This window comes from Phyllostomus discolor, chromosome 1 (genome assembly GCF_004126475.2).
Source record: "Phyllostomus discolor isolate MPI-MPIP mPhyDis1 chromosome 1, mPhyDis1.pri.v3, whole genome shotgun sequence".
NCBI classification, from domain to species: domain Eukaryota; kingdom Metazoa; phylum Chordata; class Mammalia; order Chiroptera; family Phyllostomidae; genus Phyllostomus; species Phyllostomus discolor.
Genome location: NC_040903.2, coordinates 197,969,393 through 197,994,151, shown reverse-complemented (window position 1 = coordinate 197,994,151; position 24,759 = coordinate 197,969,393). Strand labels below are relative to the sequence as shown.

At 55.0% G+C, this 24,759-nt stretch overlaps 1 long non-coding RNA gene across 1 annotated transcript; it reads right to left on the bottom strand.

Annotated features, from left to right (window-relative positions):
* Nucleotides 1–99: 99 nt before the first annotated feature.
* Nucleotides 100–23,975, bottom strand: LOC118501652. The gene is made up of 4 exons (XR_004904285.1): nucleotides 23,876–23,975; nucleotides 21,314–21,323; nucleotides 3,632–3,636; nucleotides 100–113 (listed from the first exon to the last, which is right to left on the bottom strand). It is a non-coding gene; the product is annotated as an uncharacterized LOC118501652 (long non-coding RNA).
* Nucleotides 23,976–24,759: the final 784 nt, after the last annotated feature.

Genomic DNA, 24,759 nt, shown 5'->3' with positions numbered 1-24,759 from the left:
CGAGATCTGTATTTTAACAAGCAGTCAAGTACCCCAGGGGAGCTGGATGCACGCTCAGGGGTGGAAACCACTAATTTAAAGGTTTCACGACCTGGCTGGTGTAGCTCAGTGGACTGAGTGTGGGCCTGCTAACCAAAGGGTTGCTGGTTCGATTCCCAGTCAAGGCACATGCCTGGGTTGCAGGCCAGGTCCCCAGTAGGGAGTACATGAGGGGCAACCACACATTGATGTTTCTCTCCCTCTCTTTCTCCTTCCCTTCCCCTCTCTCTATATAAATAAATAAAAATTTTTAAAAAGTTTTCATGAATATGAAGTATGATAAGTTTTGAAGTCTATCTCCTTGAAGCCCATGTCGTCAGCTTCAAACCCCAAGAAAAGGACTTTTTAAAACAATCATTACTAATTTTTAATAAGAGGACATTTTAGGGGGAAACCAACCCTCACTAATTGTGTGGTGTGTACTTCACAGTATGTCTGATCAAACATGAGGTGACCACCCTTTCCCTTTTCCGTATCTCACATTTTCTTCTCTTGTCCAACCTTCCATGAAGGTAACATGCATATAGAAATGCTGACACGGCTAAAGGCATGCAGTTCACCGGGTTTTCATGAAAGAAACACTTAGGAACCTCCAGGACATCTTTAAACATTCCAACATCTGAATTATAGGGGTACCAGAAGGAGAAGAGGAAAAGCAACAAGTGGAAAAGTTATTTCATTGAATAATAAAGGAGAACTTCCCCATTCTGGCAAAGGAAACAGACTTCCAGGAAGTCCAAGAAGCTCAGAGAGTCCCAAAGAACTTGGACCCAAGGAGGAACACACCAAGGCACATCATAATTACATTAGCCAAGGTAAAAATGAAGGAGAGAATCCTAGAAGCAGCAAGAGATAAGGAGACAGTAACCTACAGAGGAGTTCCCATCAGACTGTCAGCTGATTTCTCAAAAGAGACCTTACAGGCAAGAAGGGGCTGGAAAGAAGTATTCCAAGTCATGAAAGGCAAGGACCTACATCCAAGATCACTCTATCCAGCAAAGCTTTCATTTAGAATGGAAGGGCAGATAAAGTGCTTCTCAGATAAAGTCAAGTTAAAGGAGTTCATCATCACCAAGCCCTTATTATAAGAAATGTTAAAGGGACTTATCTAAGAAAAAGAAGATAAAAATGTGTACAGTAAAATGACAGCCAACTCACAATTATTAACAACCACACCTAAAACAAAAACAAAAACATACCAAGCAAACAACTAGAACAGGAACAGACCCACAGAAATGGAGATCACATGGAGGGTTAGCAACAGGGGAGTGGGTGGAGGAGAGGGGGAAAAGGTACAGAGAATAAGTAGCACAGATGGTAGGTAGAAAATAGACAGGGGGAGGGCAAGAATAGTATGGGAAATGTAGAAGCTAAAGAATGACACGTGGACATGTGTCATGACACATGGACATGAACTAAAGGGGGGAATGTGGGTGGGAGAGCGTGTTCAGGGTGGAGGGGAGTGAAAGGGGGAATGGGACAACTGTAACAGCATAATCAATAAAATATATTTTTAAAAAAGAAAAGAAACACATGCACACGTGTGCCCGGCACCCAGATTGAGACATGGGACATGGCCAGCACCCCAGGGACCCCCTTCAACCACTTCCCCACCCCTGTTCATTTCTTGTTTTTTTTTTTTAATTGTAGGAATATTTAAAATAAGGAAAATTAAAGATGGAGAGGTACCACCCTAACCACTTGTACCAAAATTATTTCAACTTTGCTCGTTCCCTTCTGCACACCTTTCATGTAGTTTTGTACGTCCTATAGTTGTAACATATTCACGCTCCCTGCTATGACAGGCTCTTCCTCAGCATCCTTTAAAGGGACCCCATGCTGCACTGTCCCATCGAAGGGCCCATTGCCTCAGTGCGCCTCGCACTCAGGCCATTCCAACTCTCCCTCTGCGATGCGCCTCTCCACCCTTGTGCCTCCTTCCACTTGGAACGGTTCCCTCAGAGTCAGCTCTCAGAAGTGAGATCATTGAGCAAAGGCCTAACACTGTACTAGGGCTCTTTATCGTGTGCACTGTTGTTTTGTTTTGTTTTGGTTTTTGTTTTTATGCAGACCCCCATCTCATTTGGGTGGTACTTTGTGCATTTCTGAGTTCCTCCCAGCATCTTAGAAATCTGGATCCAGATTCTTCTGTCCCACCCTCCTGTGAACTCGAGAAAACATTTTTGGTGATATTGGGTGGGAGTAGAGAATGGTAATGAATTACCCACTCACACCCCCCATGACACAGGCTGCAGCTTGGCCCCAACGAGCGGCAGGAGCCAGGACAGCCCTCCACCCAGGGTGGGGGTGGTTTGAGCATAAACCTTCCCTAGGGTCCCCAACAGAAAGCTCCGCATGGCCATCCAAGGCCCAGCAAAGGCCTTCTTCTCCCCTGGAGAGGAGAGGGGAGGAGAGGAGAGGAGAGGAGAATCACTGCGAACACAGTGCAGTGAGAGAGCAAGAGGTTGGACAAGAGGGTGAGAGTGGGTTAAAACCCACAGAAAGAGTCCAGCCTCCCCGAGCAATCACAGGGCCGGGCGCTGATAGGGCCGGACAGAGGGCATTATTGACTCGTGTGCTGCTCGGTCCCCATTCCCAGGGGACGTGCCTCTACCCCTTGAAAACTGGGCCACGCCAAGAGGGTTGGAGGTGTTTGGGGGGAACTCAGCGCTGGGAGGTCTGCATAGAGAGCTCTCCCACGAGCCAGGGGTGATGGGCAGGAAAGGCAGGCTGGGACCAGAAGAAATCAGGCTGTGGGTCTGAATGAGAATGTTCGCTCTATCATCCTGGAGACGGTATAACGGTAGACCGCACAGCTTCCAGAGCTAAATTCTCCTGGTCCTTATGTGCAAAATGTGGGAAATGCAGCGCCTAGCTCGTAGGTCACTGTGAGAGGTCAGTGAATGAGCAAACCTCCTCCCATGCACGCCTCAGGAGCCAGTGATTTGGCTGCAAGACGGAGCCGGAGGAGAAAGGTTTTCAGATACGTCTACTCCTGACCTTCGCCCTGTCACTTACGAACACAGCAAGTGCCCCTTGAGAAATCCTGGCCTGGCCCTGGCCCCTACCCCTCCACCCACCCATTCCTCAGTCCATGCATGATGAAGGTGGGAAGGGGCTCTGGGGAAGGCGAAGTCAATGACAATCCCACCTGCACCTGCCGCTCGGGCTCCGCAGGGCTGCGGCTGGGCATTGGAGGAACAGCCAGGACCAGAGCTTCTCTTTACTGGAGCCCGGTGGGCCCCCTGACCTTTCCCACCGGTCCTTGAAAGTGGGAGGGGGGTCCTTGGGGCCACAGAGCGGCAGGGAAGAACTCACAGAAGTTTGCTGAGCAGATACCCTGGGGTTGAGGGTTTATGTATACAAGGTCATGGTCAGGGTACATGTATGCAGGGGGATGGGGCAGGACCAACTACACAGAATTCAGCAGGGGGGCAGCAAGACAGTGGTAGTGACATCAGTTTTGAGGCAGGGTCCCAATGCCCGCTCTGTGTGATCTTCCACAAGTCACTAACCTCTCTGAGCTGTTTCCTTGTGGGTACTACTGGATACGATGAGTTATACACATAAAACTCTGAAAACCTTGCCTGACATGGACTTAATCTGAATAAAAGCTAGAGACAGTGCTGCTGAAGTCCTGAGGTTGAAATGCCAAAATACAGCATGCAGGGTGGGAACTCCGACTCCCATCCTTAGGGTTTGGGAATGGCTGTGAATCCAAGATACATCAGGTAAAGCTTCAAACAGGCAACATTGCAGATACGAGGCCCTTTTAGCAGCCCAGTCGGTGTCAATAGAATAGTGAGGATAAGAGTAGTGGGGTGGAGGGAAGCAAAAGCGTGGCTCCTCAGCTCTGCTCCCCGCTTTTATCCAGAATGGGGCGGGCAGACCCTGATACCTTCCCGCCCTTCCTCTCACCACTCTCCAGGCGGGTTTGACTCTGGAGCCTCCAGGAGCGCGGCAAGCACTTGGGAGAGGCCACAGAGCAAAGCAGCTTTACCTGCAAACCCCATAAAGGGTAGAAAGCCACAGTCACGGGTGCCTCAGAGGTGGAAGTGTCAGAGGCTCCAGGGCATGTCCAGTGGGTGACTCTCCACCTGGCAGTGTGAGCGGGAGGGGCCTCGAGCGGCCCAGCTCAGGCCGAGCGCCACCAGAGGGCGCTCTGGATCTCAGAGTGCTGCAGAGCTGGCTGGCTGGCCGGTAGGCACCTGCACGCAGACACCAGTGGACCAGCGCGCGCCGGCACGTGTGCTGGGGACCAAGGGAGGGAAAGTCTGCTTCCCGGAATTCATCCCAGAACTCGAGGGCTAGGTTTTCCAGTGACCTAGCTCGGAACAGTCAGGGCAGAGCACTTAGAAAAGGAACGCTAATCATATTAAACTTACACATTTCTCACCCTGTGCCAGGCGCTGTAACTCTACCCTCACTACCACCCCAGGAGATAGATGCCGTCATTGCCTCACTTTATAGCTGGATAAACAGAACCTCAGTGTGCCGGAGGGCGTGCAGCTGGCGAGGGCGGCAGCTGGGACCCGAGCCCTCAGGGACGGGCCCCAGAGACTGGGCCCTTGCGCGACACACTATGATAACCCCTCTCAGCAATCCCTTCCCCTCCTTCCACTCGCAGATCACTGGTTACAGCAGCCCAGCCCCTCCCCGCAGGAAGGAAGGTGTGTAGCTACATTTCCACGCAGCCGCTTGGCCTGGCTCTGGCTGCCAAATTCAACCGCCAAGCCATGGCCTCCAACAGATTCTGATTTAATTGACATTTATTGAACACTTACTATGTGCCAGGAGCTGAGCTGATGCGTTTATACCAGTTCTCATGCGATACTCCCGATGGTGTGTGAATTATGCGGGCTCCATCCTATCTCTAGTTTATGTCTAAGGAAAGAAAGCCAGGCAGGTGAGTGATTCTCAGTGACACAATGAAAGCTGGGGCGTCCCACCACTGCAGCCATCCATCCGTCTGTCTATCCATTCATTCATTTAGCAAACTTTCATTGAACACCTATGCTGTGCCCGGCACTGTTTAGGGGCTGGGGACTCCGCAGTCAACAGGACACATAAAACCCCTTGCTTGCCTGGAGTTTGCATTCTTCGTCAGCCACAGGGAGTCCCCCGGGGCGTTAACCCAGTTCTTGTTTCTAGATGGCCATGTGTACTGAGCAGAAAGGAAAACAAGTTCTTTTCACATGGTGCCCTCTGAGACAATATCCCTGGCCTTCCCCTGGAAGGTAGGGAGCTTGTGGTCGCTGCGGGTAGAATTGTATCCCCCCAAATGACACATAAAACCCCAACCGTCTGTACCTGGGGAGGTGACCTCTTTGGGAAATACAGCCTTTGCAGATGCCATCACATTAAGATGAGGTTGTCCTGGAGTCGGATGGGCCTAAAGCGATATGACTAACGTCCTTGGAGAAGACACACACTTGCACACTTGCATACACTCACACACGAAGGGAGAACGCCATGTGACAGCAGAGGCAGAGCCAAGGGACTCCAAGGGCCGCTGGCCCCCACTGATGGGGCGAAGAAGCAAGGAGGGGCTCCCTCCTGGAGCCCTCAGAGAGAGCACAGTCCTGCTGATGCCTTGATTTCAGACTCCCATGCTCCCCAACTCTGAGATAATATGGTTCTGTTGTTTTAAGCCACCTGGTGTGTGGTACTTTGTCACTGGTGCCCTTGGAAACCCCTGTAATGGCATTCACTCTAATGGTATTCCCACGAACAGGGAGGAGCCTGGCTTACCCAGACAGTGTTCTTTTCACCTCCTCCCCACAGTGGTCGGGGCAGGGGTGTGACTATGGCCGTGCACTGCTGCAAAGCTCCCCGGCCACAGCTGAGCCATGGTCTCAGGCTCGCCATCCTCTACCTGTCCGAACCAGCCCGTGGCCCGCATCCAGGATGATAGAGGTGTATCCAGCTGGCAGAGGCAGGGCAGACAGCTGGCAGGTGCGCCCAGGCCCCCTCCCCTCACCTGCCCGCCTCGCTCGGCAGTGCCAATGCCCCATGTTGCTGATGTACTGCTTGTTGATTCCCGGAGAGGGGAGGGGCAGAGGGGGAAGCCAAGCCATTCGAGTCCAACCAGCTGTGTCCAGGTGGCCCATGACAGTGGCAGACAGAGGCCATCAGAGCTGTGGAGAGTTACCCATGGCCCCATCCCTTTCCCTCAACAGCCACCCCACAAAGAGCCTCAATCCAGCTGTCACCAAGCCTGGTTCTGGGAGGCAGATGCTGATTCACGTGGCTTAGGAGATTCTGGTTTGGAAACGTGCAAAGCGCCACATCGAAAACTGTGGGGTGACCTAGACCCTCCCTGTGCAGCTGCAGACGCATGTGGACCCAGTGGCTTCTAGCCTCCTGGAGGCTGGGGCTGCTGCGATCTCCTGGGCAGCCTCTGTGCGATCCCTCAGCTTGCTGAATCACTCTGGGCGTAGGGGCTTCCACACGCAGGCGCCCTGTCTCTGTAGAAGACAGCACACTTTGTGTGGGCAGCAGCTATTCTGAATGGGCTCGTCTAGCTAGCGCAGCACTTTCCACAGTCAAAAGAATCTGGGCACATGGCCTGCCCTGCCCACAGCCCCTGCTAGCTCGATGGGGGACATGCTGGAGAAGTCCCTTCTGGATTATCTGGCCTGGCTTAGGGGGGAGAGAGAGGAGCAGGGATTCCATTTAGATGTCCTAGGTGGGACTGGAGATGGCTCTTGGCTGGAGACTCCCCTGGGGTGGATATTTCAGAAATCAGAGCAGGTTGGAGGGTGGCCTCCCTTGTGGCAGCAAGGGTGTGGAGGAGGAAAGAAACCTCCAACACCACTCACTGAGAGAAATTTTGCCTTCCCTATGAGCAGGTGCTGAGAAATGGGCTGAGAAGGGAAGAATGGTACAGAGAACAATCCCACTCTCATCAAGCTTGCCTGATTTTTGTAAGACCCACCCCAGCTGCATGGGTCCTCCCTCCCTCCCTCCCTTCTCCATTTACTCACCATTTAACGCATCTTTAACATGTATTACTCTGTGCCAGGCATTGCTCCAGGTGCTAGGGACACGGACCCAGCAGTGAGAACACAGACAAAAAGTCCTGCCTTTGTAGAATCCGCATTCTGGTGCATGCATCTCTCATTCCCTTTTAACAACCCATTTCTTTCCATTCTGTTCCTACCACCCGCCTGGCCTTTGGTGACCAAGATAACCTCCAACTGGAGAGCCCGGATCTCATCCACTCACCCAAAACTGTCGATGAAGTGCCCACAGGGTGCCAGGCACCACACGAGTCTCCAGACATCCTGGGCATCTACCACAAGGCCACGCTTGCCTTTGAACAGCCATCTAAGAAAATTGCTCCCCCGCCCCCACCCTGACCAGCCCATCTCACTCGGAGCACAGAAGTCACAGGAAACTCTTGACTATCTGTGACTATTGTGTACAGAATCCAAAGGAAAGTCGAAAGAGCCAATCTTAAGCCACTAGGTTGAGCTAGTTGAAGAGCCACTGAGGCCTCCACCTGCCTCCCTGTTTCCACCTCGGCGCCCACCCCTGTCATGCCCACGGCCCCCTTGCCCCCTTTGGAGCCCAGCAGACCACAGAGGGGGGCCCAGGTCCGCCCCGGATGGTGTTCCTGGTGCGAGCCGCCCCCCCACAGCAGCAGCAGCAGCCGCGCCACACTCCGCACGCTGCCCCTGCCAGCCCTCGCTGCTGTAATTAACTCAGCCCGGACGCGCTGACTCACTCGTGGGCTCCGTGACCTGCCTGGTCACAGAGGACACCTCCTCAGACACAATTACGTTTGAGGGTGAAGCATTTCCTCTGGGCACGGGACACACCGGTGAAAGCTCTTCTGGGGAAGCGGGAGGGAGGGCCGGCTGGGAGATGACTCATGGAACGGAACCGGCCTTGAGGTTAGCGGTTCCCCAAAGGGCAGCATCTGCCTGGCGGGCCTTCCTGCCCCGGGCAAGCTCCTCTTCCTGGGGGCGGGGGCGGGGGGAGAAAGTGTGTCTCTCTTCCCAGGCCCTGGCCAGAGCACCTGTGCTTAAAATTCCTGAAGCTCCCCATGGCAACCCGAAGCCTCGAAATCAATTACCCAGATTTATCAACACGGTCTACCTCTGTGACTGCCGGGACACAGGGGCAATGAAACACGATCCTCTATCCTGGACTCGGGGAAAGAACCAAGCCTCCACGCTCCGCAACAGCCCTGTGAGGCCGGCATCCCTAGTCCCACTCTGTGGATCAGGAAATGAAGGCTCGGAGACGCTGAGTGACCTGCTTTCTCCGGAACCGCACTGCCTTGAAGGATGCAATTAGTCAAAAACGCTCCTGAGTTCTAGCACAGGTGACTGGGGAAAAACCCAGAAAAGGAAACGAAGCCCCAGTCTCCTTCCCTGACTTGTGCCTTGAAGGAGAGAAAAGCAAGAAATCAGCCTGTTGTGGCCACAACGGAATAGTATACAGGCAGGAAAAGTCCCGCTGCTCTCTAAGTCCAGCCCCTGCGAGCCTCTGGGGCCAGCGGAATCATCTGTGTTTTCTTTGCAGGATCCTTTGCCAGGATCTCTGTTTAAAATGAAGCCGAGGAATTTTCACTTCAATGATTTCCCAGGTTTGTGCCACCTTGAAGGGGCTAGTATTGAGGATACTGGGCAAGAGGGATTCCATGGGAAATGTGTATTTTATTTAAAATGCATTCAGATACTTTTCGTATGAAGCTGATAGGGACATATCCACCCATCCACCCACCCACCCTTCCAACCATTCAGATGCTCCCTGTCCAGTTATCAGGTGCAGACAGGACAGTGAACTAGACATGCATGCCCTCAGAAGCTCACAGCCTGACTCACACACTGTAAGTGATAAAGACACTCTACAGCAAAAGGCAAAATCTAGTAAGCTCCACCCCTGCCCCTGCAGCAGCCCTGAGTACAGGACCAGGGCCTCAGCTCCACGGGAAGGTAAAAGTCCATCCTCCCAGTCCCCGTGAGGTCAGGGGAAAGGAGGGACAGGGGTGCTGCCTCGGCCATTGGATTGGTTGGTGGCTTTGTAGGGAGAAGAGGCTCCTTCTGAATCGTATGCTTGGAGTCCTTCGACCTCTCAGGGGGCCTAATGAAGACGCCCTGGGACTTAGGGCCGGACCGAGCTGGATTTGAGCCCTGGCTCTGTCATTTAATAGTTGCGCTGTTTGGACAACTTACTTAACTCTTCTGAGCCTTGGGTTCTTAATGCAGCCATACCCACCTGGAAGAGTTGCTGGGCAGATTAGTGAGTTGGCTCAGAATCTATGATATTCTCTCTCTCTCTCTCTCTCAGACACACACACACACACACACACACACATGAACGAACGAATGCTGGTATTACTTCACTTCACAGAAGAGACAACTAGAACTCGGGGCCCCAGAACAAACCCAAGGCTGCAGGTAGTACGAGACCTCGCTGGGATTGGAGCTGCATCCCTCCAGCCCCAGGGCCCGTGCACACATTAACACTTTCTCACCGCCAGCACTCACAGGCACAGACTGGCAGCAGGCTGGTCTGGGGTCTGGCTCTTCCTGAAGCCCGCAGAGAGTAAGCCCCAAACTGGGTGAAGAAAAATAAAGTCTGAATGGGGCAATTTCCCTGCAGAGTGAGGCTGCTAGCCGGACCACCAAGCCCCTTGCCGATGCCCCAGAGGCCAGGGCCAGAGAGGCGGGTGGGGAGCCCCACTCCCTGCTACCTCCCAGCAGCGGCGTCTGGAGATCCTGCACGCATGGGCCCAGCTCTGCAGGCGGGGTTCGCACAAGCACGCGCCCGGGAGCATGTGTTGGGGCAATGTTATTCACAGTTGCTGGCCGACAGTAAATAAGACAGTGGGGCTTGATTCATGAGGTCTGACAGGAAATCTATAGCATGTGGTGTCTATAATCTGCACCCTACGACGTGGCAAAAGGAAAGAACAACAGTCCAATTACAAAACCTTGGCTGATTCTGGGCACGCTGCTCAGACCTTGCAGGACCTGGGCTCAGCCTGGCTGGGGCAGCCCGGCAGGAGCAGGTGGGCAGACGCCTCCAGGGTGTAGCCCTGTGGACCGCGGGCCTCGGAGGCAGCAGCCCAGCGGAGGTGCGTGGGCAGAGCGGGGCCACCCAGGCTGTGGGAAGGAGTGGGGGGCATGGTGGTGGGCCGTCTTACCCAGCCCACCCAGCACCTAGTGCCCTGGCTGGTCTGTCTGTCCATCCTCTTCTCGGACCACCCCCTGCCCTCCCTGGGCTCCCCTGGAAACTGTTTCCCTGAGAGTCTAAAGACCCTGCACTTCTGCACTTGCTGTTCCCCCTGCCTGAGCTCTTCTTGGCATGACTCAGCCACTCACACGCTTCAGGCCAGAGGTCAGACATTCCTGAGAGGCTTTCCCTGACACCCTGCCTGAAAGACCCCTCATCTCCCCCAGCCACGGTCTCTCCCCCACTCTGTTTACCTCCGTCATCACCGCATAGTCCACTTTGTAAAGCTCTCATCCATTGTTCATTGCCTATCTCCCCACTAGTACACAAATGCCTCCAGACTAGGAACTTAGGCCCTGACTGGTGTGGCTCAGTTGGCTAGGTGTCTTCCCTCAAAGCACAAGGTTGCCAGTTCGATTCCTCATCGGGGCACGTGCCTGGGTTGCGGGTTTGGTCTCCGGTTGGGGCACATGGAAGAGGCAAACAATCAATGTTTCTCTCTCCCTTTATCCCTCCCTCGCTTTCTCTCTAAAACTAATTTTTTTTGAAGAGTAAGAACTTGGCTGCCTAGTTCATTGGTGTGATCCCAGGACCTGGCACTGTGCCTGACGCAAAGTAGGTATTCTATAAGTGTTTTCTCAATGAATGAATAAGTGAATGTGTGAATGAATGAATGAATGAATGAAGAATCCAGGCAGTTACCATTTACTAAGTCCTTACTCTGTGCCAGGAAATACGCTACATGGTAGCCACCCAATCTCTCCACGGCATGAGCGTTACTATTCCCACTCTACAGATGAGACAGACAATCAAAGCCCAGTGGACTGAACTTGAACCAGAACTCTGGTTCCAGAGCCATGTTCCCAACCATCAGTATGCCCTGCATGCATCTCTTCTTTTGCCTCAGTTTGCTCATTGAGATTAATGGAGATGATCTCACCACCTGCCTCTCATCTTCCCCAGCGGGTGGCTGGCCACTGGGGAAGGATGCAAGTGGCAGTATTTGTAACATGTCGTGTGTCAGGTGCAGGAATACCCTTCCTGGGACCAGCAGTTTTTCCCGGGCCTTGGGAAGGCCCAGGAGCTCGTCAGGCTCTGCCCGTAGGCTTGCTTAGGGCTCTCTCCAAGCTCCCTGCTGGCCTGGCGCCTTTGCTCATGGTATTCCTTGGTCCCTGCTGGAGGGAATGCCACCTCTTCTGAAAGGTGTGTCATCTGGAGAGGCAGAGGGAAGAAGACAGCGCACACCTGAGATGGCCTCCTGGGAAGCCTGGCCCTCCGGTGCTCTCTAGGAGGGGCTCGTGTGAGCTCCGCCCATCCTGACGTCTCTAAGGTGGGCTTGTGTCTTACCATCTGTGCCCCTCACCTCCACCTCCGCCACCTGTCCTCGCATGCCCCAGCAGCCTGGCATCCTGACACTCCGCCCTGGGGCCCCCATCAGACCAAGTCCAGGCTCAACCAGGTCAGTGGCTCCGTGGGGCGTTCTCAGCGACACGTGGACTCTGCTCCCGGAGTGCCAGCCTCCCACACCACTGTCTCCAACAGACGTTTTTGCTGTCAGCTTGGAGAAGAGGGAGTCAGGGTTCGTCCCAGTGTCCCACAGGTTTCTCATCCCAGGACATTCTCAGACACCCCGAGCCTATGGTTTAAATGTTCTCACTTCCCTGTCTGAGCAGATTAAAAAACACCAACTTGACCACCAGAACTAGGTTCAAATTCTGGCTCTGAGAGACAGTGGATGGGGTTTAGTTATGTCTGAGCAGAAATTAAGATCTCCGTCTAGCAAAGCTATTTAATAAATTAAATAGTCCGTAAAGCCCTAGGAGCCCCCTTCCCCCGCCCTGCCTCCAGGAACTCCGGGCCCTTTGCCTCCACAGCCCGACACTTGAAGCCAAGTCTCTCCTGAGAGACAGAAATACTGGTCCCAAGGGTCTGGGAACAGGGGCCCTAGGGATGGCATCAGGAGGGCCAGAGGGGACCACACAGGCCTCAGGGGACAGGGGGCCACAGCGGGTGACCACGGGAACTGCTTAGGAGGCTCAGCCAAAGAGGTGTGAACTTGGGGCCATTTCTGAGAGAGGCCAGAATGTGGGGGCCGCAGAGGGGACAGTAGGACATGGTCCCTGGCTAGAGGACCAGTGAACAAAGAGCTGCTGGTGTCTGGATGGGGTGAGCACCGTGTGAGCTTCTCCCCTGAGCAATGCCCAGTCCCGGGACAGGGCGAGGGGCAGTGGCAGGGGGCTCGAGGGGCAGGGGGCCCAGTCCCTGGAGGGCCTGAAGAGAAGGGGACCCCCCAACAGGAGCTGCCGCACCTGAGTCACACTGGTGGCTGGGCCAACCCTGTTTTGATTAACCTTGGGTGCAGCCTGGGCCTCATCTGGGTCCTTCTCTGGCCCCTCTCGACCCTGAGAGGGAGGAACGGCCACACCCAACCAGCCCGTGAGGAAACTGAAGCTCAGAGAGAATGGGTGACTGAAATCGGTTCACAGCGAGTCCAAACAGCCCCACTCCGGTCCAGCGCGCAAACTCACGTGGCGTCTTTCTCCTCCAAGACAGAATTTGCCGGCGCGCTGCTCCATGCCGTGGTCGCCTCCCCTAGATCCATCGTCCCTGGGGGCCTGTCCGCACGGCTGAGCAGAAAACTCACCCCGGAAAGCCAGGAGCCTTTGTCTTTGTCCTGTGATGGTCTAAACTGCCCCACTGCCCAAATGAAGCCGTTCGCCAGACGGGTGGCAGGAGGGAGAGGCGGGAAGGAGGAAGACCATGCCCACAGCTGCTCACTCCTCGTTCCAATTCACGGCCACAGCGATTCTGCCAGTAGGTACAACTGTCCCCAGTTAGCAGCGAAGGCCACTGGGCCCAGAGGGGTGAAGCCACACCCCCACAGTCTCTCAGACTGGCTGGATGGAGCCCAGCAGCCAAGGCATGGGGTTCAAACCTAGACCTTGCTGGTTCTTCCCACCACGTCATTAAAAAGTTACAGCAGAAATGGAAGTTCAGAGCTAAAGAGAAGAAAGAAGTGTGTGCCCTGGCCCAAGCCAAGGTGAGTGTATAGGGGGTGAGGGGTGGGGTGGAAGTCAGGGATCCCTTACATCTGTCCATCTTCTGACCCAGCCACTCCCCAGGCCGCCTCCTGCTGTCACTCTGAGGGCTGGTATCTGGGCCGCAGGGCCTGAGCGAGTCCTTCCAGGTTGTCTAGGAAGGACACTCTCCTTGGGTGGACGGCCACCGCCTGGGCCCTGCTGTCCTTTCCCCGCCCCCTGGACTCCCCGCCCTGCCCCGCCGTTGTTATCTGTCAGTACACAGTAATTAGAGATGTGGCATGCTTGATAAAGATTGCCGCCTGCCCCGAGATGGAACTGCCCTCTCGGACGTGTCTAATTAAAGTCCTGATTGATAAGATGAAGAAATCCCACCCGGACGGATGCGCGCCGGCCTCTCCCCTCCTCGGGGCTCTCAGCCTCTTCATTACCGCAGCGCAGGAGAGAGATATAAAGGACCCCGGGAGATGCTCCTACAAACCAATCGATACGTCCTTTTGTGCGACGTGATGGGGCACGAGGCATAGCCTTTTGAACTGCTCCTGGGGCCGTGGAGGCCGCTGTGCAGCTGGGAGAGCCCCTGGCCTTGGGCGGGCCGGGCTGGGGGCTGCGCTGCCGCGGCGTGGGTCTGACCAGGGATGCTCGGCCCAGGAGCCAGACGGGCTGGGTTTCCCACTGGCCCGCCTTCTCCAAACGGTGGACTGCAGAATCCCAGGACTCCCTGCAGAGCTCACACGTGGCACACAGCAGGCCAGTCTGGACACTGTGCACACCACACATGCTCAAGTGGCCTAAAGGTGGGTGGGCACGAACGTGTACATTTGAGGTGCAGCCCGGAAGCCACAAGGGCCCCCCACGAGGTGCAGGTGGGATGCAGGGAGAGGGGATGTAACGATGATGCCCCACATTCGGGAGCACTTTGCTAAGTGCTTTAGTGGCTGCATTTCATCCTCACAAACCCTGTAAGATAGGTAGCGTAATGACCCCTGTTTTAGAGGTGGGGAAACTGGGACATAGGGAAGCCAGGTTGCTTTGCCAAGGTCACAGAGCTGCAGGCTGCAACCTGACGCGAGCCTCTGCCGATACCCACAGAGCCACCCAGTGGAGGCGAGCAGCCATCCCCAGTGGACTGCACCGTCCTGGGGTACACAGCTGCTCCTTAAGAGAATGTTTAAGGGCCCAGAAAGATACATAATACATTCATGAGGGGTTGGGACATAATGCATCTGAGGGATGGGCACAGATAAGCCTTTTACTTACTCAAAATGTTAATTCTGTTATTAGGAATATATATGTATACATATATATGATAGAACATATTATCAATTGCCAATTTTGGGTGGTAGATACATAGTATATGGTGTAGTAGTTTTTTTAAAAATGCTGTCTTCTTTAAAAAAGAAAAAAGAAAAAAAAAACCTATCCTCCAAAGGAAAAATAGTGTATAGTCCTGTCTCCCAGAGGAGGGGAGAAGCTGCGTGTTCTCATAAACACGGTGTTTCCTTCCCAGCTCTGCCAAGGACAGGACGTCAGGGGCTGGGATGCACCCTCTGGCTATGGGGACTCCCAGGTCCTGGAAGGAGCCATCACTCATGATGGCTTTGATTTAGGGGGACCCATACCCCATCCTGGCTCAGGCAGGGCTGGTACAATGTGCCCGCTGGGGACAGAGAGACTGGACAATGGCCGGCCAGCCAGCCCTGCCCTCCCCCGGCTGCCAGGGTGCCAGGGTGCCAGGGTGCTCTGTGCATACCCACCCGGCTGGAGCCAGGACCAGGGCCTGATGGAAAGACACACGGCTATACCAGCTAATAAACAGAAGTAATTTGATTAGCTTTCTCTAACTGGTGATAAGATCCTGACAAACCCTTTTTAATGCGTTTCTGGAGCAGGATGAAATTGTTTCATTCGGAGAGCGGGGCCCCCCGGGAGTCGCCTTGAAGCTCCTTCAGTGAGAGGTAAAAATATGCCAATCATTAATGAGGGGAGAATTACGGAGACTTTAATACAATCAGAGAGAGGAGCCCGGAGGCAGCTCGGGAATAAAACCTGCCCTTAAATCAGAGAGAGGCGGCTGCAGGCGGGGAGGAGGAGACGACAGAAGCACAGAAAGCAGAAGCCTCGGGCTCCGCTGGGCAAAATGGCCTCAGCTTCGCGGCTGTGTCCCCAGGAGCCCCTGTCGCGGCGTTAGGGACTCCCAGCCCAGGCGGCAAGCAGGGGAAGCAGGGATGGGGTCCAGATGAGGCTGTGCTCACTGACTGCCCTCTCGGGATGGGCCCCTCAGAACCACGGCCAGGACTTTAGAAGTTCCTGGAAAAGTCAGTGACCGATGAGGCCTGCCTCCTTCCTGGGGCGGCTGTGGGAACCAGAGCTTTGCAAAGGTCTTTTCTGGAGCAAAGAGCAAGGTCATTTTCCTCAGGAAAAATTCCAGGTTGTGGCACTTCGGCTGGATGAAAGCTCAAGCACCTGCTCCCCACCCCAAGCCCCCATCCCGGCACCCATTCCTGGAAAGGTCTACAGACTCCACCCACTGTGGTGTGGACGGGGAGAGGAGGCAGGGGTGTGAGTGGACCGGTCTTCCTCTGTAATTCCCTTTGTCAAGAGGCAGGGGTTGGAGAGGACAGAAATGGCGACCTCTGTGCCTCCTTTCTACCTGCTAGTGGTCCCCACAAACCATCCGGAATTCTTGAGAAAACCAGGACAGCTCAGGGGGACTGAGCCCATGGGGAAAGTCCTCTGCTTCCACCCAGCTGGACGCCGAGCCGGCCCTCCTGCCACCCTGGACTGGGAAACCTGAGCCCCAGCAGTGTCTGCACCAGGGCCAGTGATTCCTGTCTCTCACCGATGCCTGCTCAACCATGAGACAGGGCGTCCACCCTTCCGAGCTCCCTCTCCCACTTCACCTCCATCTGCACTTCTTGTTTGCTCCACACCAGCATCTGGCCTCTGTGCTGTGCCTTGAACCCTCCAGGCCCATTTCTGCCACAGGACCTTTGCACTTGCTATGTGTTCCCTCCATATGAAATGCTTTTCTCCAGACTTCTGCAGAGTTGTCTCCCTGGCCTCCCTCGAGGATAGTGAGGGTCTCCGTGGTTCCCTTGTTTTACTATTTCTCCACGGCATTTACCTGTGTGATATACTCAATGCACCATTATCTCTTTTTGGTTTTTGTCTGCCTCCCTCACTCCCCATTGCCTGCCCTCCCCACATGCACACAAAGGTAAGATCCACCATGTTCACCACTGCATCCCCTGCACCCCGAACGTGCCAGCGCGTGTGCTGGAATGAATGAGTGAATGGAGAGGGAGGAGAGCCCTTGGGACAGACTCACGCTCCTGCTGAACTGAGCTAGGGCAGCTGCAGTCCAACCGAGCCATCGGGGGCTAGCCTCTCCCCACTCCCACTGCTTCCAGGGCAGCCTGGACCGAGGCGCGGGCTGCTGGTGTCTGGCACCCCAGGGGAAAGGCGATGGAAAGGAAGGGGGAGGTGCCAACTGTGAAGAGGGTGGCACAGGGCAAGGAGGGCAGGGAGCAGTGGACCTGAGAGTCCAGGAATAAGGGTCCATAGAGTTTCAAGGACAGCTGAAAGGCAGCTGCAGGCTCAAGAGGCCAGGAGCTGCTCATGGGCCTTTGCACCGCTTTCGTCTGAGGCCAGCCGTCTGCTACTAACCAAGGTAGAACAGTGCCCAGGAAGTCAGCCCGGGGCTGTGGACAGCCTGAGCAAGGAGAACCGCTCAGCTAAGGCTTGGTCTCGGCGCCTTGGCCCAGTCCCTTCCCATCCCTGGGCCTTGGATTCCTTGGCTGAAACATGAGAGGGGTGCAGGAGAGGACCTCTGAGGGCCCCCCAATGTTGCCATCTCACGGTTCCTGGGAGGTACAGGTGCATATTCAGCAGTGGCACCCTATAACTAAAAGGCAAGTTTCTGCAATTGGGGTGAAATGGGCCCTTCTGACCCGTTTCCTACATGGTAGGAGGCAGCCACGGGGTAACGTGGTGTGGTACAGTGCCCAGACTCGGGGCTGGACTGCCCAACTTTATGTCCCAGCTCTGTGCCACCTCGGACAAGCGAGTTCACCCGTCTGCGTCTGATTTGCCTCTTTGGGAAAATGGGTTGAGTAACAGTACCAATCCCGTGGGGCTGTTGGGAAGATCCAATTAGACTGTATTACCTGTATTGGCAAAGTGCTTAGCACCTGACACATATGGAGCACCTACTAAATGTTGGTGGTCACTATTATTAATTTATTACGCCTGAGGTTAGAGCTAGCCGAATCAGGACAGGGACGTCCCGGTGGGCAGCAGGGGAAGGCCCAGCCCAGGGACCAGCCTCACAAACATAAAGCAAGCGGGAGGGGAAGGGGCAGAGTCACAGAATCAGCTAACTCTGAACCAACCAGCCAGCAAACATTTATTGAGCACCTGCTGGGTACAAGACACAAGGGAGGCTATAAAAAGAAGCGTGGCATGTCTGCCAGTTTGCTGCATCTTCCCCGCCTCGCTGTAAACTCCGAAGGCAGAGATTGTGTCTGTCTTGTTGCCTGTAGCTACAGTACCCAGCACAGCGCCTGGCACACAGTAGGTCCTTCATACATGGTGAGAGAATAAATAGCATGTACGTGTTACTGTGTCCCCTACTGTAGCACTTTCCACACAGTAGAAAGGTTTATGGGCTGACCGCCGGCCTTCCCCACCAGGCTGAGTGAGCAGGCGCAGCTCCTGGCACTGTGGGGTGCTCAGAGAGTTGGGGGGTGGGCAGAAGGATGGTCAGAGGGTAGCAGAATTGCCAAGCGGGTGGCGCAGACAATGGGTAATGTGGTGGAAAGGAGACAGGGAGAGCGGTTGGCTGGAGAGTCAGGAAAGGCTCGCAGAGGAGCCGGGATTTGAGCCGGGGCCTCCGGGGTTTCAGGAAGAGTGAAGGAGAGCATTCCAGACGGACTCAGCGCAGAGCTGGTTGCCAGACCAAATGGGCCAGGACCCAGCAGCCTGCGGGTGATCTAACAGGGAACTAAAGCACTGCCTCCACCAGAAAGGGGCCAGCCAATCACCAGGTACCACCAGGGGGAGGTCAGCTCAGAAGGCAGCTGGTCAGCTCTGGTGTGCCCGAGCCCTAGCCTGACAGAGGCTCTAAGAAAGAAGAACGACTCCAGGCCTTGGAGAATGGGCCACTTGATGCCTCTGCAGACTTCATACCCACACGGCCCCTGGTCACCCCCACGGTTCCTTGTCCCTGCCGTGGAGCCAGTAGGGCGATGGTCAAGTCTTGACTCCCCGGCTTCTCTCGGTCCTAGCCAATGGCACCCATGTGTGTCTGGTTCCCCCAACCCAGCAGCCCCCTTCTGGAAGGGATTCACAGCCCAAAGGGAAGGACTGGCAGCGCATGGCACAGCCAGGGGCGAGACCCTCTCTGAAGTTGGGGAGCAATCTTGGCATCAGAACTGGGATGTCTTGTGGGCTGAGAAGCCAGCACCCCCTCCCCCCAAGCAGATCCTTCAAGGGGGCCAGCCAGCAGGGGCTGCCTTGCTGCAAATGACTCCCTTTGTCATTCTGTTTTGTTATGATTAAAAATGCATGTCGCAGGCGAGGCCCTGGAGTGGAACCCGGTTGAAAATTGAATCATTAATATTCCCCCTCCAGCTGATGCCCCGGCGCTTCCCAGGCGGCTGGGAGTGGGAGGAACGCAACAGTTTTGGAGTCAAAGCAAGATAGGGAAGACTAAGGGGTCCGTCAGGCCCCCCACCCAGGGCTCGTCGTACCCCATCCGTCCCTTGAGATGACAACAGGTGTCAGGCGAAGTCTCGGCCCCTAGAATCTTCCCTGTGTCTGAGGCTCTGTTCATGGAGCTGAAGAGGAGCCCGAGCTCTTCCAGGACGGGCATGATGGCCGCTGCCCCGCCGGCCTCCTTCTGCCCGGGCCCGGGCTCCCCGCCGTGCCCCCTGCTCTGTTTTAGGCCTGGACCACTCTTCCCGCAGAGATTTATCATTCTTGTTTTTCTAGTTCTCCTCATTGATGGCGAACATTTAGATAGCCCTTCCTGCCTACCAGGCACTGTTTTATTTAGCTCTTATGTTTACGGGCTTATTTAATTCTTGTAACAACTCCAAGGGGTAGGTTCGATTACTACCCCATTTCATGGATAAAGAAGCTGAGGCCCAGAGTGGTTCAGCAACTTGCCCAAGGTCACACAGCTAGTAAGTGGCTCCAGAGTTTACGCCCTTAACCTTGACAATTTGTGGTGTCCAACCCTGCAGGCACTGGCCACGCGTGGCTGCAGGGCACTCGAACTGTGGCGGCTCTGAACTGAGAAGCGCTGTGAGTGCTAAATGGGCACCAGAGTTCAAAGATTTAGCACAAGACACAAAGTAAAATATCTCAGGAATAATTTTTATATTGTCTGCATGTTGAAATGATAGTATTTGGACATATTGGGTTAACTAAAATGGATTATTAAAAGTAATTTTAGCTGTTTCTTTTGACTTTCTAAAGCTGTGGCTACAAGAAAACTGAAAACTGCCTAGCTGGCCCCCACCTGTGGTTCATAACATTCCCCCCCCACCCCCAACCCCCCACCCCCGGACAGCACTGCCATAGCCCACATGGACCCTGACTGAGCTCCGCCTGCCCCTCAGAAGGACTGAAGCTTCAAGGTCGCTGCCTCATCACTGGGCTGGTGTAGAATGACCTGTACCTCGCGGGTGACAGGGAGGGGAAGGCTGGCTTTTTGGCTTTTCTGACTCCTAAGTTAGGGTGAGAGGCAGAGGTCAAGGCCACAGTGCCCCAAGGAAGTGACCTTGGGAGGGCTAGGAACAGGGCACCGGGCCTCCCAAAGTCTGCTCTATGGGCTAAACCTTGTCTAGGACCAGGAGGACTGCCAGTCAGCACAGGCAAGGATGCGACCCCCACCCCTACCCCGTACATACATATACACCCAGGGGTAGGGTCCAGGAACCAGCCGCAGGGACGCCCCACCTGAACTGCACGGACAGCAGCAGGGCTGAGAGGGACAGGGCTGGGCCTGTAGGTGCCTCCGATGCGCCCCCGGACAGGAGGACGGGCTTCTGCACAGCACCACACACACCCCACCCTGCCCGGCACCCCTCCCAGCGCCCTTCAAATGGAGAACCTAGGAGGGCCCACGTTCAGCCTTCTCCATCCCACTTCGCAGGTGAGGAAAAACACATGGGAAAGAAGGAGCCGTGAAGCTCTGATGCCCACTCCCCAGTCACTGTCTTCAGGAGCAGGGTGCTAGCCGCACTCCCGGCCAGTCCTGTGCCGTGCACTGCACACGCACCCACTCGGGTGAGGGCGGGACTCACCATCCCCGCTGAACCCGCCTGCACAGGGACTTGGAAAGTGAGCGGTTGGAGCCAGAATGGGATCCCAGGTCTCCTGGTTCTAGACCCCACAATTCTAACCACTGGTGGTCTCCACCATGCGCCAAGGCCAGGGGGGAACGTCCCGGGCTCAGGGACAGGCTGTGAGGGGTCAGGCAAGGGCTGGTCAGCAATCCACTTCTACCGTCTCGCCACATAGAAGGCGTGGGGAGGGGTGGGGGGATTTGAGAAGGCAGCTGTGAGAGAGGCAGGTCCCTTTCCCTCTGGCCCCCAGGTAGGTCCCCATGCTGGTCCAGCCCGGGCAAGGACTGCTGACACAGGAGGTCAGGTTTGCCCCCAGGCCTGCCCCCAGGGCAGGGCAAGGCCATCCGCAGGACCCTGGCAGGGAGGCACAGGAGATGAAGGCAGACCCCGACAGTCAGGCCCTCCATGGGCCCCCTCACCCTCCATTTCCAGAATCTCCCGTGTCCTCAGCACACCCCCCCCCCCATCCCACAAGCCCTGCCTCTTTCCACTGCCCCCCACCTCCTCCACCCCGTCCCAGGATTCACCCTGAGCCTTTGCCCATGCTGTTGCCCCCACTGGGGACACCCTCCCTTCCCGCCTCTACACCGTATTTCACTTTGGATGGCGGCTCAGCGAGAGTCCCCAACCCTTCACAAAGCTACCTAATGGCTCAGCCCACAGCTGCCAGGGCGGGCCTCTCCAGGCTCTTACCCAGGAGGCCCTGCTCACTGGGAGAAAGAGCGCTGGGCGTGTACCAGGACCACGCAAGGGCGCAACCCCGGCCAGCAGCCACCTCAGCCTCATTTTAGGGACACACTTGGCCTCCACAGTCCCTGCAGACTGTGGAGGGACTTTGAGTTGTCACCCAACATCCCGCCAACCAAAGTGTGAGGCGGCTCCTTGGGGCATTCTAACCGGCATCTCTCTGCCCTGTGCCCAGGCCGGAGGATGGTCAAGTCCAGGAGTTCGGTGACTGGAGCCCTTGGGAGTCAGAGGCCTGGCTCCAGGGACCCCACCTCCAGCCCGGGCCCTAAGACTTCTGGTCGCCAGCCCTCAGGCCCTGGCAGGTAATGGAGCACATGCTTCCCAGAGACCAGGGTCTCCTCTGGAACCCAGGCTCCTCCCCGCCGTGTGGGAATGCTGGGCTCCCTGCCACTCGGTGGGGGGCAGCTGCAGAGGCGGGAAGGCATGTCACTCACCCGCAGTGGGAGGTGGGTGCAGAGCCACCCATGGCAGCAGGGGAGCCGCAGGTGCGTCATTCGTTCGCTCTTTTTTCCCACCCCTTTGCCCCAGACCCTAACCCCGCCCCACCCTCAGCGCCCATTCAGCCCCCTCCCCCTTCCTCTACTTCCCTCCCCCAACCCCACCTCCCCAAGGACAAGCAAAGTTATTACAATAATGAATTAGCCAGCCCGCTTACTGCCGCCACTGGCGAAGACAATTATCCCCGCCGCACATCCCTAGCCGCTGCTGGCTCCCTCATAAAGACAGGCTTTTGGGGCCGCTTTGTGCTTTGATTGGAAATGAAGAGATTGCTAATTAGGGAACACCTGCTGGGACCCGGGCTGGCAGGAACAACGGCAGGACAACCGAGTGGCCCTGCAGGCAGGGCTGCGTGTGCCTCCTGCCCCTGCGCCCTGGTCTGCGTGTCCAGGGGTAGGGGGAGACGACAGGAAGGAAGGAGAGCCGGCGCCAGCCGCGCACCCCAGTGACTTAACCCAACTCCTCGTCACCCCTCCTCGAAGCCGTAAACAAAACCCAGACAGTTTATGGAGCTTTTCACCTTTTAAAGGATGCTAATTTGTTTATGGGTGGCTGTAATTCTGCTTGTGTTTGCATAGGTCAGGGCCTGGCTTGTGATGTTCGGTGTCTGTGCTGCACACAGCTGTTTCCAGCGGTTTCCAGTGGGGCAGGCCGGTGTTGGGGTGCATGGATCCCCTAGTTCCCAGTGGAGGGGCAAGGATGGGAAGTGGCACACAGAGGTGACCTGCTGGCACCACCAGGCCTGTCTAGTGGCAGGGACAGTCAGGGACTGGAGGTCTAAGGGGAATTAAACCCGAGATTGCCTTGATTACTTATTCTTGCACCATTTTCTTCACTCATTCCCGGGCCCTGGGGGACAAAGCTCATTGGTGGTCTGTGCCCCGAAATAAAAATCCAGTTTTCACCCTGGAGTTGGGGGGGTTTGGTGGCCAAAGAGATGCCCAATTGCTTTTCCCTAAACAGTGTCATGAAATACTAGCCAAGGAGTCCCGTCCCTCTCTGCCACCCCCGGACCATGTTCGCTGCACAACGTGACGTTTCAGTCATTGCTCCTGTCCGAACGGGATTCATACAAGTGTGCTGAGCAGCTGTTGTATGTGCTGAGCATTGCACGCGTGCACACACACACACACACACAGCTCTTTAGGTCTTTCTTTTGAATATTTGCACACAGTTCCTGGCTCAAGAAGTCTCAGCCCTGGTGGGAAGACAGATGGGGACTCTAACTCCGGGGCGACCACAGAAGGGGACACAGCAAATGTGGACCAGGGCTGGAGCCACAACCTCCACAACAGGAGCTGTGAAGGAGGCCTTTCTGAGAAGGGGACAGCCAGCAGAGTTGTAAAGGTGCCTGCGTGAGCCAGGACACGGGAGTCGACCCAGCCTGGCCCTCGGTCAGGAAATGGAGTGTCTCAGCCTGGCTGGAGCAGTGGGCTCATGGGCAGCGCGGGGTGGGAGGGACATGGGGGGTGCAGAGCATAGGAGACGTGCTGGGGGTCCAGTGGGTCCCTGGCCACGGAGGAAGGGCGGCATTTGCACACCACACACTTTTTAAGGCTGCCTGCTGCCCTTGCGCACGGAGTCGGGGAGGGTACCACCCAGAGTCTCCTGGAAGATGCTGGTCCCAGATCCCTACTCAGGGGATTTAAGTGGCTTCCCATCCACACCTCACTCCAGCTTCCTCTTTGCCCTTCATCTTCTGCACTCCAGGTTTCAAAAACACATGAGTGCATTTGCCCACAGAACGGAGCATTGGCTAAAGTGCATGAAAAGTATCCCAGCACCCCCTGAGTTCATGCCAGGAGGCGAGGACCCTCAAAGAGTTCTGTGTCAGCATGAGCACTGCACTGAGCGCGCTCTGACCACTGGCTTCCATTTGCCCACCGGAAGAATGGGGACGTGCCCCTCCCTTGGTTGGGCTCTCCTGCAGCTTCGATATCCCATGATCCCAGAAAGCATTGCACAGTGTTGAGATGCAGTGTGAGAAGTGGCTAAAGGTATAGGTGTTACCAGGAATAGACTCTCATGTATGTGGTCAAATGACTTTTGACAAGGGTGCCAAGACCATTCAATGGGGAAAGAATAGTCTTTTCAACAAATGGTGCTGGAAGAAAACTGGGTATAGCCACGTGCAAAAGAATGAAGCTGGACCCTCCCCTGACATTACATACAAAAATCAGAATGGATCATAGATCTAAATGTAACACCTAAAAACTATAAAACTCTGAGAAGAACACAGAGGGCAAAGCCTCATGAAATTAATTTTGGCAATGATGTCTTGAATCTGACACCAAAGGTACAGACTACAAGAGGAGACAGATGGGACTTCATAAAAATTACAAACTTGTGTGCACCAAAGGACACCATCAGCAGAGTGAAACGGGGGAAACAATGTGCAAATTATATGTCTGAGAAGTCATTAATATCCAAATACACGGGGAACTTCTAAAACTCAACAGCAACAACACAACAAACAACCTGATTTTAAAAAATGGGCAGTACCTGGCTGGCGTAGCTCAGTGGATTGAGTGCGGGCTGCGAACCAAAGTGTCCCAGGTTCGATTCCCAGTCAGGGCACATGCCTGGGTTGCAGGCCACGGCCCCCAGCAACTGCACATTGATGTTTCTCTCTCTCTCTTTCTCCCTCCCTTCCCTTCTGTCTAAAAATAAATAAATAAAGTCTTCAAAAAAAACTGGCAAACAAAACAAAACAAAAAAATACTACAACACAAACTGTCAACCATTTAATTTTTAAAATTCTTTGTTTTTGAATATATAGTATATACTTCTGATTCAAATGTTAAAATGTATATAAAAGTATGCAAAAAAAAGCACAGATATTAGAGAGAGACCTGGTTCGAATCCCTGTGCTGCCGCTCTGCAGCTGTGTGGCC